The 16,689-nt window shown below is 41.4% G+C and overlaps 1 protein-coding gene across 1 annotated transcript in view; it reads right to left on the reverse strand.

Annotated features, from left to right (window-relative positions):
* Positions 1-2,188: 2,188 nt before the first annotated feature.
* The window catches only part of IRS1 (insulin receptor substrate 1), a 61,099-nt gene continuing 46,598 nt past the window's right edge, over positions 2,189-16,689 (reverse strand). The window contains exon 2 of the mRNA XM_079925225.1: positions 2,189-3,216. The gene's annotated coding sequence lies outside the window, so the exon portion shown is untranslated. The remainder of the gene's footprint in view (positions 3,217-16,689) is intronic.

Raw genomic sequence — 16,689 nt, forward strand, 5'->3', positions numbered from 1 at the left:
TCGTGGTTCTGTTATCAGTGGATGATGAGCTCCCCTCCCCCATTTTGAAACCATCTGCAGTGAGTAAAAATGAAAGTTTTCAACTACACGGCGTATGGCATTCAGGATGCAAGATTGAACAAAACAGGGCCTCAGTATTGTCAAATACTGTTTCTTATAGTTTAGTAAAGCTGTTTAATACTTTAAATGTCTCAGATTTAAAAGACAGCTAGGAGGCAAGCGTCAGCGCAAGAAAAGTTAAAAATCTCTACTTCTGGCTAGATGATTTTTTAGAAAATCCATTTTTGCAGTCAACGTAGATTAGTCAAGAGAGTCCCTGACCTTTGAAAGTTAGCGAGAAACAGCCACAGATGTAACATCGGCACTGAATTGTCATTATTGACTCAGGTGGTTGATCATTAATGGATTCTCTTCACTTTTAGCTGGTTCTAGGACTTTTATTTTCTTTTGCTCAGAATAAAGATATCATCAAAGTCATGGAACATATTTGTTCTTTCCACAAAGGAGAATTTTAAAACTCTGCCTAAGTCTCTAAGAAAGAACACTGTAAAAGGTTGGTCTCATGAAGAAAAGCCACTAACTTACAGGTTAACCAGAGGCCACTAGAAGTCCCATTCATGTAAGCCTTTGGCTGGCCTACAAATACTTTGAAATGGATAAAAGCCAAGTCTCCTGAATAGGAGCTGAACACAAGGACTTAGCAGCTAAAGGTCAACCCCTCATGTAGACAGAGCAAGAGTTTTTGCCTCAAATACCAGCAACTTCCAGTTTTTTAAATGGGCGAAGTTTGATACCACCGGAAAACCCAGCTCAGGGACCACTAGAAGCAGCTTAAATAAGAACGCCTACCTTGATACTGTTTGACTCAACAAAACGTCAGTGAAACAGAAACCAAGAGATGGCTTTTTCCAGTCTGGTTCATTTCTTGTTCTCACCCAGAATATGTGTTAACCCCACAGGCAGAGGTATCTTGGTAATACATATGCAAAGTTTAGGTTCCTTGAGAAATAATAACTACCTTTACAGGAAAATGGGTGGGACTGACTTTGTTCATTGATTTCTCCTTAATTACTTATGTCTTCAACGGAAGAGAGTGGACAGCTTGTCTCCTTCCTACACAAGCAAGAGTATGAGTCAAAATACTTGAAAAATGAAAGTTAGACTAAGAAAGTCTTTTTTATAAAGAGTAAAAAAAACAACAAAAAACTTTCATATCAAATTTTTAAAATCGGTAGTGTTCTCTCCTAACAGGAAGTGATGTCATTCGGTAAGTTCCTTGAAAACAATGGATTCTTATGACTACAGACCTATTTATCTTAGAAATTGATGAGCATGCAAACGATTAGAATCTGCAACAATGAACATTGTACAAGAGTCTGTGAGGTACATGCCATCCGTCTGAGTTAACAGTAACACAGGCCTCAGCAGGGTGAGGGGTTCCATTGATCTCCACTCCCTTTTGAGTAGAGCAGGGGGTACCTGACCCATTGATGAGCAGCCACTGCAATGGCCCCCAACCCTGGCCCCTTCCTGGCAGCCCCTCTCCCCCCCAGGGGGATCAACCCTTCAGTGAAAGAAAATGTTGCTCCTCTCAATAGCAGGGCCGGGACCTCCTGAGGGAGAGTTTACATGGACTCCGGGGGAGTCTGATACTAGCCTTAATTCACCGAACCTTTAGGAAGTTTCCTGGTCAAAGATTCAAAACTCTGTAGGTAATTTCTCGAAGTACGTCCATTGCCATTTCTTTTTCACAGGGAAAAATTCCAAGATGTGTGTACTTTCCGAACAAGAAAAGGATTAACATTTTCACTGCTGGCTAGATGTTTCCATAGCAGGTCATTATGCTTGGATGTGCTCTCTGTGCCCTGGGTTTATTAACTAATCACGCATAGGCCAGAAGCCACCAGGGCAAATGGACCAAATTACATTCAGTTAAACAATGTAACACTGGACATTCTCAGAAAACATGAGATAAGAGTCTTAAGGAAAGTGACATGTAGCCCTGGTCATGATAAAAAAAACACGTTCTGGAATTTTAATTTCTGGTTAGAAATGAAAGAAAAGTATTCACTTGTCTTACATCTTTCTAGAGACAGTGCAGGAAATGAAAGATCCTAACGTGTGCAACAGAAAAAAAAAAATGGTGGCAATGGAACAGGAAGCTTACAGAAGTGGGGGAGGGGAGAAGAAAAGATCAACAGTCTCTAGTTTATTATGAATAGAAAGAAATTTCCAGAATTTACAAACACCCACATTGTTCATTCCAAAGAGAGCTTTTGATTCGAAGGGATCACCCATGTCGCCTCCTCTTTACAGTATATACAATGGAAGACACTGAATGCCTTTTCTTGTAATTTTGCTTCCATTCAATTGCCAATTTTAAGCTGACACTTGAAAATACCCAGCAGAATATACCCTTCTTCAGTTTAATTAACATGGCCTATTGCCTTACAGAAAAAAAAAATACGAAATTAAGATCAGCTCTTGAAAGGATCTCAGCTCAACATCAGGGCTATATTACAAGAGATAGTATCAGCAAATAGAACTATACAATTGAGAACCATCTATGGCACTATGATTCTTATTATATTACTTTTCTGAATTACAATCTTAAAACAAGGATCGTACCCTATTCTACTCTTGTTAGCCTTGTTTTAAGCGTTTGCTCCACTCTTTACAACAGAACATTGTATACCTCAGTTCCACATCCCAAAAAAAGATGTGCTGTAAGAAAAGTTACATTTTAATTAAAAAAATTACACTTATAAATCAAAAACCTATGTTAAATATTTAATACTCTCTCCACCCAAAGCAAACAGTTCCGTATGAAATAATTTACAATGATGCTCTGTCGTACACGGTTTCAGCAGCAGATGAAATGTGTCTTGTAAATGCAATGAGCGTAAACCCATTCTCTTGTGGCACGGTGGGGGGCACATCAGCTCATGTGGCCAGCTAAGTCCTTAAGGTCGAAGATGAAGTTTATGCAGACTCATTGTTCTGGTGTCACAGTGCTTTTTTCTTGGCACGATATAGAACGTGCAGTTCAGTCAACAAACTCCTGAGGATTGTGTAAAGTAAACAAACTGAAATGGGTGCATCGTACCATCTACTGAGGAGGAAGATGTGAGGTCCTGGTTGTGAATCATGAAATATTTAGAGTCTGGGTACCCATGAGTTAAAGGAGGATTTGCTGAGGTCATTTAGGTCTTCATTCTGAAAAGGAAAACGAAAGAATTCGTCACCATGGGCATCTCAAAACGCACGTTTGATAGCTTTTTAGGGTTCTTCTTTTAAAAGGGGCAGCACCTTTTAAAAGGGGCAGCTTCAGATAAACTGAAGCTCCAGGCACAAGCAGTACTGAGGACTTCAGTACAATCAACAAACTGTACTTAACTTTCTTTCAAAATGCAAGAGTCTAAAGCAATCACAAACTCAAAATAGTCAATATTAAGTCAGTAAACCAATCGATGTGATTTGGAGGTTTCAGAAGTTTAGCAATACGAAACACTTTGATGTTCTTATGATCAAAACAAAAATGCCCACTGCAGCATTTGTGTAAAACAACTACAAAATATGCTAAGCAGGTTACAGTCAGGCCAGGCTTAATCTTCTTTTGGTTAAAAGTCAACTACAGACTTTAGAATTTGAGGTTGCAGGGTTTAACATTACAAAATCTGAAATCGGTTTTTAACCTGACATCGGTTGACAGGAGAATTTTAGATGCAAAAGGAGATCCAAGCAAAAGAGACCTAGTTAACCATTAACTAAAGAAAGGGGTTCCGATTTAGGTCTAACAGAAATAAGTTATTCTGGCAGAAATACAACATTTCTTCTATGCAATTTAAAAAGTCAAACCTCAAGGGGTGCTTCCCATTCCCCTCCAGAGAGGAGACACCTTTTCAACCTCAAAAGCCTCTTTTGTTCTCAAGTCTTAACATTAGATAATCCTTCTGAGGTCCCCATTTTTCATGCATCCAAAAGGTATCTATAAACATCAATATTCATAGAATGTCCTGAGCAGTAGATGGCACAGAGTAGCTAATCAACATACCTGTTGAATGAGTAAATGGTTGCATTAAGTACTGTGGAGGATACAAAGGTGAATTCTGCTATAGGCTCTGCTTTCTAGAAATTCTAGCAAGGAAGGTAAGCTTCACTTACAGACAGACGGAATGCAAAGTAGAAACAGGGTGAATACCATGATAGAGGCACATAAGCAAAAAGCTCTGGAGGTATGGAGGTGGGAAGGACACTTCTAGCTAGGAGAGGAATGGAAGCACCTCGTTGACACACTCGGCTTGGTTTGGCAGAAATGGAATAGTCTGGGGATGTGGAAACAGGGATGGTGTTTCAGTGTTGCATCTCCAGAGCCCAGCACAAGGGCTGGTACCTAGCAGGAACTCACTAAATATGAGCAGAACGAATGAAAGGGACAAGGCACACTTCCCACTGGGGGCGCAGGACAAAACGAGGCCCCGTGGGATGAGAGCCCAGCCCTGGACAGGCCAAGGGAGGAATGTGATTTTGTCGGAGCACAAGATATCTGCAGAGGGGTAGGAGGAGTGACGTCTACAGACGCAGGTTGGGGTGGGCGGTGAGGAACCTTGAAGGACAGGCCGAGACGTCTTTAAATAAGTGAAGGGACCACAAGGACATGCTTTGTGATATGATCAACACGCAAGCAGTAACGATCCAGGTCAGCCACAAGGACAGCGATAGTCTAGAAAATCCACACGAGGTAAATGTTGACCAACGTCACTTTTTCTTTTCTCTGCCTCTCCTCTTTGGAGGAGAGTATGGCTGGGACCAGCCAGCATTCACCATGTACAGAATGGCTTTCAGGGAGGTTGAAATTTGCCAGATGAGGACTCAGTTTTACCAGGAGATTTCTGTTCATTTCACAGTCTTAACTCCGCCCCTAAATGACAGAGAAAGTCTGTTTTTCTACTTACAAATAAAGCCTTGACATGGAGACACCAAGGTAAAAAAAACAAACAAAAAAAAGCACTCCAGGCTTATCTCTTTAATTGCCAGAGAAACAGGATTTACTGTGAAAGCTACAAGGGAAAGAAAACCTGGCCTTTCAAAACTGTACTTTCAAGTTTCTCCTGAATTCATACTGCAATCTACCAAAATGTTCCTACCGGGATATCTACATACAGCTTAACACAGCTTCATACATCCTGGCCTGAAATTAAGTAGGAAGGCCATAGTTTATTACAAAGGCTTGAGACAAACAAACCAACCACCAATTTATGTAAAATGGGGGAAAAGTTAAGGGTGCACAATGTGCTTTTCATCTTACATCTGGCTCTCATCCAGAACAGCTGAATGAACAGCTTAGCACAGGAACAAACTATATCCAGTTGTGTCATCACATGTGCCAACCTGCATGGATGCAGAAAGGCAGAAATGGGAGGCCCTTCGAGGAGAGAAAAAAAAAAATGGCTTCGCCAGATGCTGAAATCTATTGCTTTGGGCCACTCAGAAGCCATCCTTGTAATTTTCCACAAGTAGTATGTTCAAAGAGCAGGAAATAAAAGGATATAACAATTCCTTCATATATCTTCCACTCCAAAATCTCGGCATACTACTTTTCAAAGCCTTTATCGTAAATCCTGATCAACGTATGTCTCAGCCACTAACGCTACCTACCGGCACCATCAACTTAGGAGTCTAGCAAAAAGTTAAAGTGGGAAAGTGGTAGGCAAGGCTGACATAGAGGAAATGGGAACAGAAGCTACAAACAGACGATAGAGGCCTGGAAAAATTTAAAGAGAGAGTCTGAAGTTCACAACTGTTTATCTTTGTGCAAGGGTGTGTGTATGTGTATGTGTGTGTCTGTACATAAAGTTTAGCTACTGAGTAAACGACAAAGATTTTTAACAGACATCCTCAGTGAGGACTCTTCCTTCCTGCAGCCACCTTGGTGTCTGCATACTTATTCCAATCATGTAGCCATTGTTCGAAGCATTTTTGGAATGCCTTCCTCAAGTCCCATTTCTTTCTTGCAACTGCCTTCTCAGCCTTGGGCATATTCTTCTGAATGGTCTCTATAGCAGCCAGTTTGGCCGTCCGAGGGCACATTTGATCTTTGGAGACAGCCAAAAAGCTTTGAGAGCCAAATACGGTGAGTAAAAGAGCTGATTAAGCTGGATAATGGTTCGCAGCGAGGTATTATCGAAAGCCAAAGAACTCCAAACACTGAAGTTCCAAAACCATAGCTGTTTACCATTGCTGTAATGAGTTTGGTCGGAAAGGAACTCTCCTAACACTACACACAGACCTTAGCAGATGCCTCCTGGGACTTCAGTTCATCTGTCTATATGCCCGCCTCCACACACTTGAAATGAAGAAGGGCTGCGCTTGAATGAAACAACTTACTTGAAGAAGGGCAACCGTGTATATTTGTTTGCATGCAATATAATCGCTATTCATACATCTTTGTAACTTGGGAATATGTAAAAAAAAAAAAAGCAATACTAGCCTCCCACAGTCATTAAATGCAATAAACATCTGTTGAGTGACAAATTAAAAAAATATACAACGATAAAGGCTGTAACGCACGTGCTGAAAAAGAAGACATGGGTAATGTGTGTTGAATGCACGTTATATCTACAACTCCAATCGACTCACAACCAACCATATGAGGCAAATATTGCTACGATGTTTTACAAAAACTCATCTGTAGCTCTCATAAACTGGAAACGGAAAAAGCAAAACATATCCTTGGAGAAGAGCTGTGCAAATATCAAATGGTGATGTTCCTGTTATACATTCTCTCTAGTTACATCACTGGGGAATAACTTCTGAACCCAGAAATACGATGCACCTGTCACAAGATTTAGTAGCAGGAAATTACATTTTGACAAAATTTCATCACCACATCAGCATCTACGGTCCGCATGTGTCTTCTCACAGGATAAAACCCACCTAATCCTGTTGCCAGTAATGAAAAATGTAATTTTTAAAGCATTATCAAATAAGTCAACACTTGGGCAATGCTGCTTGAGACCTATGGATTATTGCACTATTGTATCCAGCAGGAATTTACATCTTCTGGACTCGACCCACTTAAACTATGCCGGCTAGAGCTGAAAAACAAAGCTTCCGCTTCCCTTCACACTATCTCAGCCTACTGATTCGTCTCCACTGAGTAAGCTGCTGAAAACAGCATAAGGTTATGATATAAGTACAAGAGAAGGATCCACACCCTTTCAGCAATGCATTTTTAGCCAAACCCATTGGCTAAAAGTTTTTATCTTGTATTTAAATGCCTTGAAACTTCCTGTCAATTTGTTGAGCTAAGCCCAACATAGTTAAAATACCTGGTTAGAACGTTACTAGCGGTTTCTGCTTTTACTAAGGAGATAGGAGTATAATATTGTAAGTTGTTGGCTGTTGTAGGAAAATGTAGCCAGAAAGAAACTCTTCCTTATCCAACTATGCTTGAAAAAAAAAGTAACTATAGTAATGACTTTTCTTCAATGGAGATCATTGTTTGAGATCTTATATTGTAGATTCAACTAGAAAAATTCATATAAATAAATTCCTCCACTTGAAGAAATGTGTCAAAACTGCACATTTCTCTTTCCCTTAACATAAACAGCTGTGACTTAAAAATAAAAATCTTGAGCGTAATATAGAAAATTTATGAGACAGTAAATGTAAAGAAGGAGTAAACATATAATTCATTATGAACATTATAATTCCTGTCACCCAAGGAACACCACTATTCAGCTATGGTTCTGATTTCATTATTTACTTAAAGGATTTGAACTTTTAATATTCCATATTTAATGTCAAAAATATGTTAAGTTGCGAGGAAATAATGTTTTAATCACATTTAGATCTTTCCCATTCTGAAAAATCTGTGATGAGAACATAGAATGTTAACCAACGTTTTAAACCTTCTTGGTATTCTACCCTTTCCCATCCTCCCAATTCACTGTGTATGGGGAGAAGTATGACAATTTGAAAGCAGAAAGAAACCCCTCTGGCTTCCTGGGTTTGGTTTCCAAAAGCCTAAGTCCTTAAGGGAGCGGCACAGGCAAAGTATTCAGAAGAGCCAGGAGGGTGGGGGGTGACTACTCTCGGAGGAGAAAAAGGTTACCTTTGGCTGGGATCAGAGGGAGAAAAAAGGTGGAAGGGATGTGAGAGCAGAGAGGTGGGTAGGGAGCTCTGCACCTTGCAGGATGCTGAACACAGCACCTGTGACATCTTCCCATATCCTGTCTTCCCAGGTCTGTTGATTTCTCAGTTCGCACAGTTATATTCAACTGTGTACCCCTAACCATGAACACAGTTCATTTCCTCAGCTACCTCATTGATGCTACTGTAGTTAATTCACGGTACCGCTAACTTAGAGCTGATCAAGTCTTCCAGAATGCTTACCTATAACACCGTATAACATACTGCGAAAGTACTCTGTTTTTAAGCGTACCTGAAATCTGAAAAACAGGCCCGTATTTTTTTTTAAATCATCAGTATCAAATACATTTATAGTCCTGGTAGTGTGTAGGTGTTCCTTATTTTACCATTCACCATGCAATCTCCGATAGATAAACGAAAGCATGGATGCATCTGACGAAATGTGAAACCCCTTACGAAAGGAATTTCCTGACTTAGAGCTTGGGTTCTACCATGTGGGTTTGATGGCAGCATCTAGGGAGGAAGCAGCATTACCAGCCCAGCTCTGTTAGCTACGGTAATCACCCAAAGAAAAGAAAGTTAAATCCAGAGAGCTTGAAATTTGGGCCAAGGGGAACATTTCTCTGCTCTTCACAAGGTACGGCTGGGAGGTATGGGGGCAAGCTGAGACTTTGGGAAAGGACAGATCTAAGTAGTGAAAAAGGCTTCTGTTTTAAAGCCTTCAGACCATAATCACCAAAAAGAAAAAAATCAAGTTAGGATTGAACTAAAGAAGTCAAGTTAGAGATAAGACCCAAGATGTTTGCTACTTTATGTTGAAAGGAGAAAGCCGTTTTTAGCTAAAGGAAGGAAACCAACATCTTAGGCCAGAATTGAGCTGGAAAAGACTTGGTTTCATGGTCTTAAATGGCAAAGGGTAACCGATCGGCCAAGCCAGAGCTTTTTAATGGAGCTGCTTAAATAGCAGTTTTGCCTGGTGCGAGTCACATGGGGGAGGGCTGGTGAAAATAACAAGGTTGCTGGCCAGCCCTTGCAGAGCGCAGAGTTGCCAAGGAAGGCTATTCGGGGAGAGTTGCCAACATGTGAGAGGCCATCTCGCTCCAGTTCCCCTTTTGTCCCAGGGAAAGACCTTCTGGCAGGGCTGGTGACTTCAGGAGACCACCAGTGAAGACAGGCACACATATTACGCAAAGGAAAGAAGAAAGGGAGGGCGACCGTCACGCCTGTGGGCTCCCGATGTGGTCCAGCGGGGGGGGGGGGGGCTGTCAGCGCCGTGGATTTCTCCTTCCCCAACAGCAAAGGGCAGAGGGAGGAGGGTCTGGAAACTTTTCCAAAGAGTTAGGGATTTATGGAGAAGATAGATTTAAACAGCAACAACATATGGTTCTCAACAATGAAAAGTATTCCGTCAACGATCTATTAAGGAAATCTGAATAAACATTTAGAAATCTTTTAAGCCAAAGAATATACACTTCAGTTATTTCCCATTCTTTTCAGTAAAGACAGAGCATGCTGATAAGGCAAAAGGTAATTAAAAGATAAAGCAAGTGGGGGTCAATACCATAACGGTCTCCCCCCAAAATGTAAATCCAAATGTCTCAGATCTCTCTTCTGCCCAAATTCTAACAAGTCCCCACATACATGATCGTCAAGGTAGAGGAACTCAGAAAAGCAATCCCCCTAACATTTCACGTCAGACCACATGTGCTGGGAGACGGGAGGCTTTCATTTTAACAGAGCTCAACCAAAATAAACCTGTTGCTTGAAGGCATGAAAATAACAGGACACCATCTTCCCTACCTGAGGAGACAAGTCATAAAAGTCACTCCTTCTCCTGCCTTCGTGGGAGCTAATTCTGCAGTTATTCCTGCCTCCCAGGAAGTACCATCCCAGCTCTGAGGTTTATATTGTAATTTCACATTGGTTTTTTTCTTTTTTTTGCGATGTTCAGAAATACAGGACATAGGTTTTGTCTGTCTGGCTCTGATATCAAACTACTAGACTTAAATGAAAATCACGGCTTCGTTTACAACATGGTGTTTGCAATACCGTTTCCGCAATTAGGCAAAAGGAGAAGCAAGCAGACCTAGTCCCCTTGCCTTTACTTTTTCTGTTAAATACTTCATAGAGGTCGCATTCTTTGCCCACTCCCCGGAGTCATCTCATAAATTGAAGGAAGCAAGTGCCTGACTTTACCTTCTAGTAATTGTCCGGCTGCTCAATTGACTCTCATCTACCATCATCAGCTTTTCTGTAACAGCCCAGGAACCAGAGCACAGAACAAGTGTTCTCACAGACAGCCCTACCGTCTGCAGAGGGCAGAGGCAAGGATCATTAACGCCACTGACATCACTTTTGGCAGCTGGAGAAAAGGGAAAACCCGTGTTTAATTTATTTCCTAGTTACTGCAAGTTTTAGTCGGAGTCCCCGATAATACAGGTTGTGGTTGACTTTATGGAAGAGGCTGGTAATGCAAGAAAAAGGTACTGAACTGAACAAGCATCTTTCAAAGGAACCAAGAGGTACCTCAGCCATGTGGCCCTGATCTCCTTCCTGTAGGTGTTTTGGTCATTAAACTGGCCTAACACAGGACAGGGCCATTCCCAGCTGTTCATAAGAAGGTCAAGCTCAGAAGGAAACTTTCCCTACTACACACCTCTAATTAACATCTCCTTAAACGCATCAGCATAAATCACAAACAAAAAGGTTTTAGCCTTTGTCTGTCTTCTTGCTTTGAGTATACCAAGGGGGAATGTTGGGCAGAATTTCATCTGGGTTTCTTTGAAGTTAAGCGAGCTGTTCCCCCCCTTTTTTTTCTTAAGCAGTCTAAATCATGAAAGAATGCTCCCTGAAACCAACTGAAACAGATCATAAATATATAAGTATATGTCAGCGTATTTCAAATGTATTCAACCCACAATTCTCATTCATTTTACCTTAAGAATTCTTGTTAAAGACATGCAAGGCATAAAGATCTCTGGGCTACGAGAGCAATAATTAAACAAAAGTCAATGTGAGGGAGGATGAAAAACTGGACCATCCACCTTAGACTACAGAAGGCCAGAGGTTCTAAAATAATTGGCTTACTTTAAAGATGAGCATCGTGTTGCTTACAATAAAGTAACAGAATAAATGTGTTTCCCTTGGGTTGCCACTACCTGAGTGATACGTGAGTAACCTGTAAGCAATTTTGAATTCTAAAATGTAATTTAGGAAACCCCGTCCAGGCAGGTTATTTTGAGAATGAAGATAGAGCCATTACATAGCTGCTAATGCTTTTTAAAGACTGATCAATTTTAACTCAGGGCTTATTTCCAAGTTTTTAAAAAAGACTGACAATGTACATTATCTCTACTCTCGTTACCCTTCTCTCTGTCATTTTGGGAAAGTTACCAACCCTCCTAAATCGCAATCTTTTCGCCTGTAACGTGGGGCTAACGGTGCCCATTCCAGAGGGTTATCACTGAGGTTCAATGAGATAATACATGAAAAGGTCTCGTCATTGTGTTTCACACATAATAAGCCCTCAGTCATTAAATCTTACTGGAACCACTGTCATGAACAACTAGAAATCCTTGGATCTCATGTCCTCTCCGGATACCTGAATGCACACCAGCCCAAAACGCCCTGGTGGGAAGAGGAAGCAATAAAGAATCCACAGACCAGACGGCAGCCAAGGACCAAAGGCAGAGCCAAGGTTAGGATGTATCTTGGGAAGAGAGACAAAGTTATTTCAGAAAGGAGGTGGGTACGGGGGCAAGGCCAGAACAAAACGTAAAAGTAGTAGCAGTAAAGCTAAAAATATGACCCTGTGACACGATTTTAGACAAAGACCTGCTTACTTACAAAGGGCACAGCTCCAGTTAAATACCGGGACGGAGAGCGTTAGCAGATCTTTGAGCAGGTCTTCAGTGAATGCCATCCACAGAAATGTCACGGAAAGGCCACTTCTTCTGTTGCTTTCCCGGAAGAAATTAGAAGCTTGAAGTACCCCCACCCTTTCTAAAGTCGGCTAATGAAAGACTTATAATGCTACAGGAAAGAATTTACAAAGAATTCTCATGAATAGGCTTAAATGGATGTTCAATGAGGTTCTTATGCACGATTTCCAGGTGGCAAAGCATGTTTCTAATTGTCGGGGAAGGAACTGGGCGGCTTTTGTTTCCGAATTCTTTTCCCCAATCTCTCATCTGAAGGAACCGAACAGGAGAGGGGCACAGCCAGCCGATGCTGCCTGAGTAATTTGACGAAAAACTGAAATTGCTACCAGATGCACACATCTAATCGTTGGCAGCTGGAAAAGGAGGGGAAGAAATCGGAAAGATAATCTGAAATAATTGATCATGTACACATCGCTCGCATCTCGAAGGTCTTTGAAGCAGACAATGGTGCAGATTTCTAACTAACTGCAAACACTTCTTTTTTGTCTCAGATAAGAAGGCAAATTCTTCCAGTTGACGAAGAGGGGCAGACGTTTCGCCCACTGACCCCAAGCTCCTGGTCCTTTGCTTTCACCTTTCAAGTCTCGCTTCCACTGTGCCCTGTTCCTCCCTCTTTTCTCCATTATCTGACATCTCGGCCTTGTCCTTTTTGACTTGGAAAATGGCATTTGCTAAAAAGTTTCCTACCAGCATGCTGAATTAAGCGCATCGTGTTAGCGCAGTACTGAGCTAGCTGGCTGGATGAACCAGAAGCAGTCTGAGGACAGCTGGGCCAAAATCCTAATGAAGAGGTGGTGACAACTCTTAACTAAGGAACCCTTATGAAGAATACTGATCAGTGACTGAGGGGATCACAGTCCCAAGCGAGGTAAATGGGGTCTGTGAAGGCGACCCCCAGGCCCACTGGAGTGCCAGGCAGGAGTCATCGGGACTGAAGTGTGCTCGTGGGGCTAAACCCACGTCTCATAAAAGAGACCCTCTGGCCTCCAAGCATTCCACAAAGTCTCTAGAGCAATAGTTCTCAATTTGAGGGGGTAGGAATAATTTCTCCTTTCGATGGACACTTATCAGTGCCTGGTAACACTTTCGGTTGTCACATCTGGGGTTGGGGTAAGGTGAGAGAGATGCTATTGGCATTCAGTAGGTAGAGGCCAGGGATACTACCAAACGTCCTACAGTGCACAGGGTGGCCGCCTACAACAAAGAATTACCTGGCCCAGAAGGTCAGTAGTGCTGAGGCTGAGAAACCATGTTCCAGAGCTATTGCCTGTAGCTGAGAAAACGGAGGAAGCCATGCACACACTCGTCAGCTGTTTCTGGAGTTCACATCCATCACTTCCCGAGTGCTCTTCTAGGGAAGAGTTGGAGGGAAGAAGTGTTCCTGTTCCGAGGCTTGCTTTATTGCTGACTGTCACACCATGACCTCAGAGTCCCAGTGGGTGCCTCCCAATTTACCACTGATGGAAAGTTACCTCTACTGCATCCCCCTCCCTCGCGACCTTTTTACTAGAAGCTAGCTGGTTAATCTGATTAACCAGTCCTGCCCCATGTTTTCATATGTCCCTGCTCCAAAGGAAAACAGGAACCTTCCGGATGCAATGCAAAACACTGACTGAAGCGGGGAGAATACCAGGATTACTGAGGCCAGAGCAACAGAATTGGGGGAAGACCAGCAGGGTGTGATGCTGCTCCCCTATTCTGACCACAGAAAAGAGATCAACCCCACAAGGAAATACATCTGATCACTCCCAGGTCTGTATCTCTGCCCAGCTTAGCCAGGACCTTCTGTATGGTCCTGGACCAGGCATTTGACCTAATTTTGCCTCCACAGTGTAATAAAGTGAAGAAAATACCTTGTCCTCACAATCATTTGCAAAACTCAATGAGATAACAAGAGAAGGACACTGTGAACCAGAAGACACCTTCCTTATGTTACTTGTTACTATTAGTCCCCCTCATTGCCCTTCAAATGTCTGGGACTTAAAACAAACAAACAAAAAAATTAAGGATTAGGTCCCCTCGGTTCCAGAGTTAGTTGACTTTTTAAAATACATCCACTGACTTTGTTCTCTAAGAGGCTACTCGTAAGTCACCCACATGTTTTGTTTTGTTTTGTTTTTTCACTTGATGAAATAAATACCCACCTTGGAAGATGATTTATTACCAAAAAAAATAGTCAAAGTACAAGACTGAGATAGAAACAGCAACTGGAATTTCTAAATATAAGACGTGTTCCCAGGAAGACACTTTTAGGTCTGTTTTCCCTAAACTTAAACTTGAAGAAAAATAGCAGGGTCGGGGTGGGGGGTTGTGGTGCAGGGCACTGCACTTGTACCATCATCGATGAGAGGATACAGTGTTCGAAAGCCTAAAATCTAGACAATGAACAGAAAGAACAAGTTGATTTCCAGGTAGTTAGATATGAAGTTTTTCTGAATGAATCCTAAGGTAATGGTGATAAGAACAGATCCTCTTTCAATATAGGCCACAGAAGCTGCTGTGGTCCTAAGGTACACAAAGAAAACAACAGCTTCTCTTCTTTCTAGACTGTAGCCTGAGCCGCTGACAAAATGCCTTCAAAATAAAACCGAATCACACAATTTCAATATTACTATCCACCAGAGAAAGGCTACAATTAACACTTAATTAACAGCTCTATGATGAGCTTTGCTTAATTCTGCTCAGAAACTGCCTTACATTTTTTCTGTAAAACCATGTCACCAATGGACAATGGCCTACCTGTTTGCTTGGTCTCTCCATGCTTTTTTTCCTTAACAGGTTAAGGAAGAATGTGACTAGGTCAAGGTCCAGGCCAAGACAGAGTCTTCAGAGATGCTCCTTTCTTCCTGTCTTCCCATTCTCAGCTCTCCTCACTCCCAACCATCACAGTTCCTAACAGGGCCTCTAAACACAGCCACTGACTTACCACACACCATTTCTCCTTGGAGCCTCCCTAGAGAACTTCCAGTAGAAATAAAGGCTCTCCCAGAGTCTTTCAACAGAGGTGCAAGCCTTGAGAGCAACCAGACCCTTGCTAATTTCCCATCCTAATGCACAGCTAGAGAAAGTCAATAGGAAGGTGACTTGAGAACCACTGGACATGAGTAAATAAGCTGGGACCCTTCCCCATGGTGGCCTTCTGCCCCTGCCTTTGACCATTTAGTGGTTTAGTAGCACTTCTTCCAGGGACAGAGCCAAGAAACGGAAGGAAAACTCAACAAAAATTCAACTAATATGATATCACTTATGTGTGGAATCTAAAATATGATACAAATGAACTTATTTACAAAACAGAAACAGACTCACAGACATAGAAAACAAATTTATGGTTACCAAAGGGAAAAGGGGGGATAAATTAGGAGTTTGGGATTAGCAGATACACACTACTATATATAAAATAAACAAGGTCCTACTGTATAGCACAGGGAACTATATTCAATGTCCTGTAATAAACCATAATGGAAAAGAATATATATATATATATACATATATATGTATGTATTTGAATGACCTTGCTGTACACCAGAAACTAACACAATATTGTAAATCAACTATACTTCAATTAAAAAAAAAAAATCAACTTAGCAAGTTTTTCCCACCTGAGAGTTCTATCAAAGTGGTAAGGAGGTTCGGACAGTGACTAATCAAAATACGTATCTGGATGACAATTATCCCAATTTTTGTTTTAGATGCCCCATTCCTATTTCTATAGGCAACTTCTACTCCATGACCAAGTCACTGTATAAAGGGTTCATGGATTAATAGGAACAGAACAATCAAAGCAGTCCCAGGCCTAGTATTATCAGGACTTTCTTGATCGTGTGGTTAGATAAGAGTTAAAATCATAATTAAATGAGTTGCCCAAGCTCATGAAACTGGTTAGTGGCAGCATTGGAGTGAGACTTGGAGTTTCCCCACCCCCAAAGTAGCACTCTTTCTAACCATGAGTCATTAAAATCTCAAGAGCCCAACTCTTTAGAAAAACAAAACGATCCCAATAGAAGAAGAAGACAGGGTGGTATTCAGTATAAGTGCAAAGCAAGATTCCTGGCAGCCAAGTCACTCAACTACAGTGAGGGGTTTCTTTAGGTGATGCATGTCAAGACACAGCAAAAAGGACCTCCCCCAAAGTCTCTGAAGACTACACATTTCTTGTAAATGAAGATTACACATCAATTTAGTTCAAAATATTTTAACATCTAGTTCAAAATATTTAAATATTTTAACATCATCAGTTCAAAATATTCACGGGAATTGAGATAGACAAACACTTGCTAAAAATATTTCCACTCTTGTATTATTGATACCATGTCTGACTTTGGCCTCCACTGTTAAGGCGCGCTAGAGAAAAGCATAGAGAAAATAATAACCAAATTACGAAGAGATAAAATAAAGTGGTGCTTGTCGCACTTTAATGTGCTTAGGGTCTCCTGAAGATTTGGTTAAAATGCAGATCTTGATTCTCTAGGTTTGGGGTGGGACCCAAGATTCTGCATTTCTAACCAGCTCCCAGGTAACGCCAGGGCTGCTGATCTGAGACCACACTTTGAGTAGCAAAGGAGTGAAGAACCTAAAAGAGAAAACATACCATTTA

The sequence above is a fragment of the Stenella coeruleoalba genome, assembly GCF_951394435.1.
Source record: "Stenella coeruleoalba genome assembly, chromosome: 6".
In the NCBI taxonomy this organism is placed as follows: Eukaryota; Metazoa; Chordata; class Mammalia; order Artiodactyla; family Delphinidae; genus Stenella; species Stenella coeruleoalba.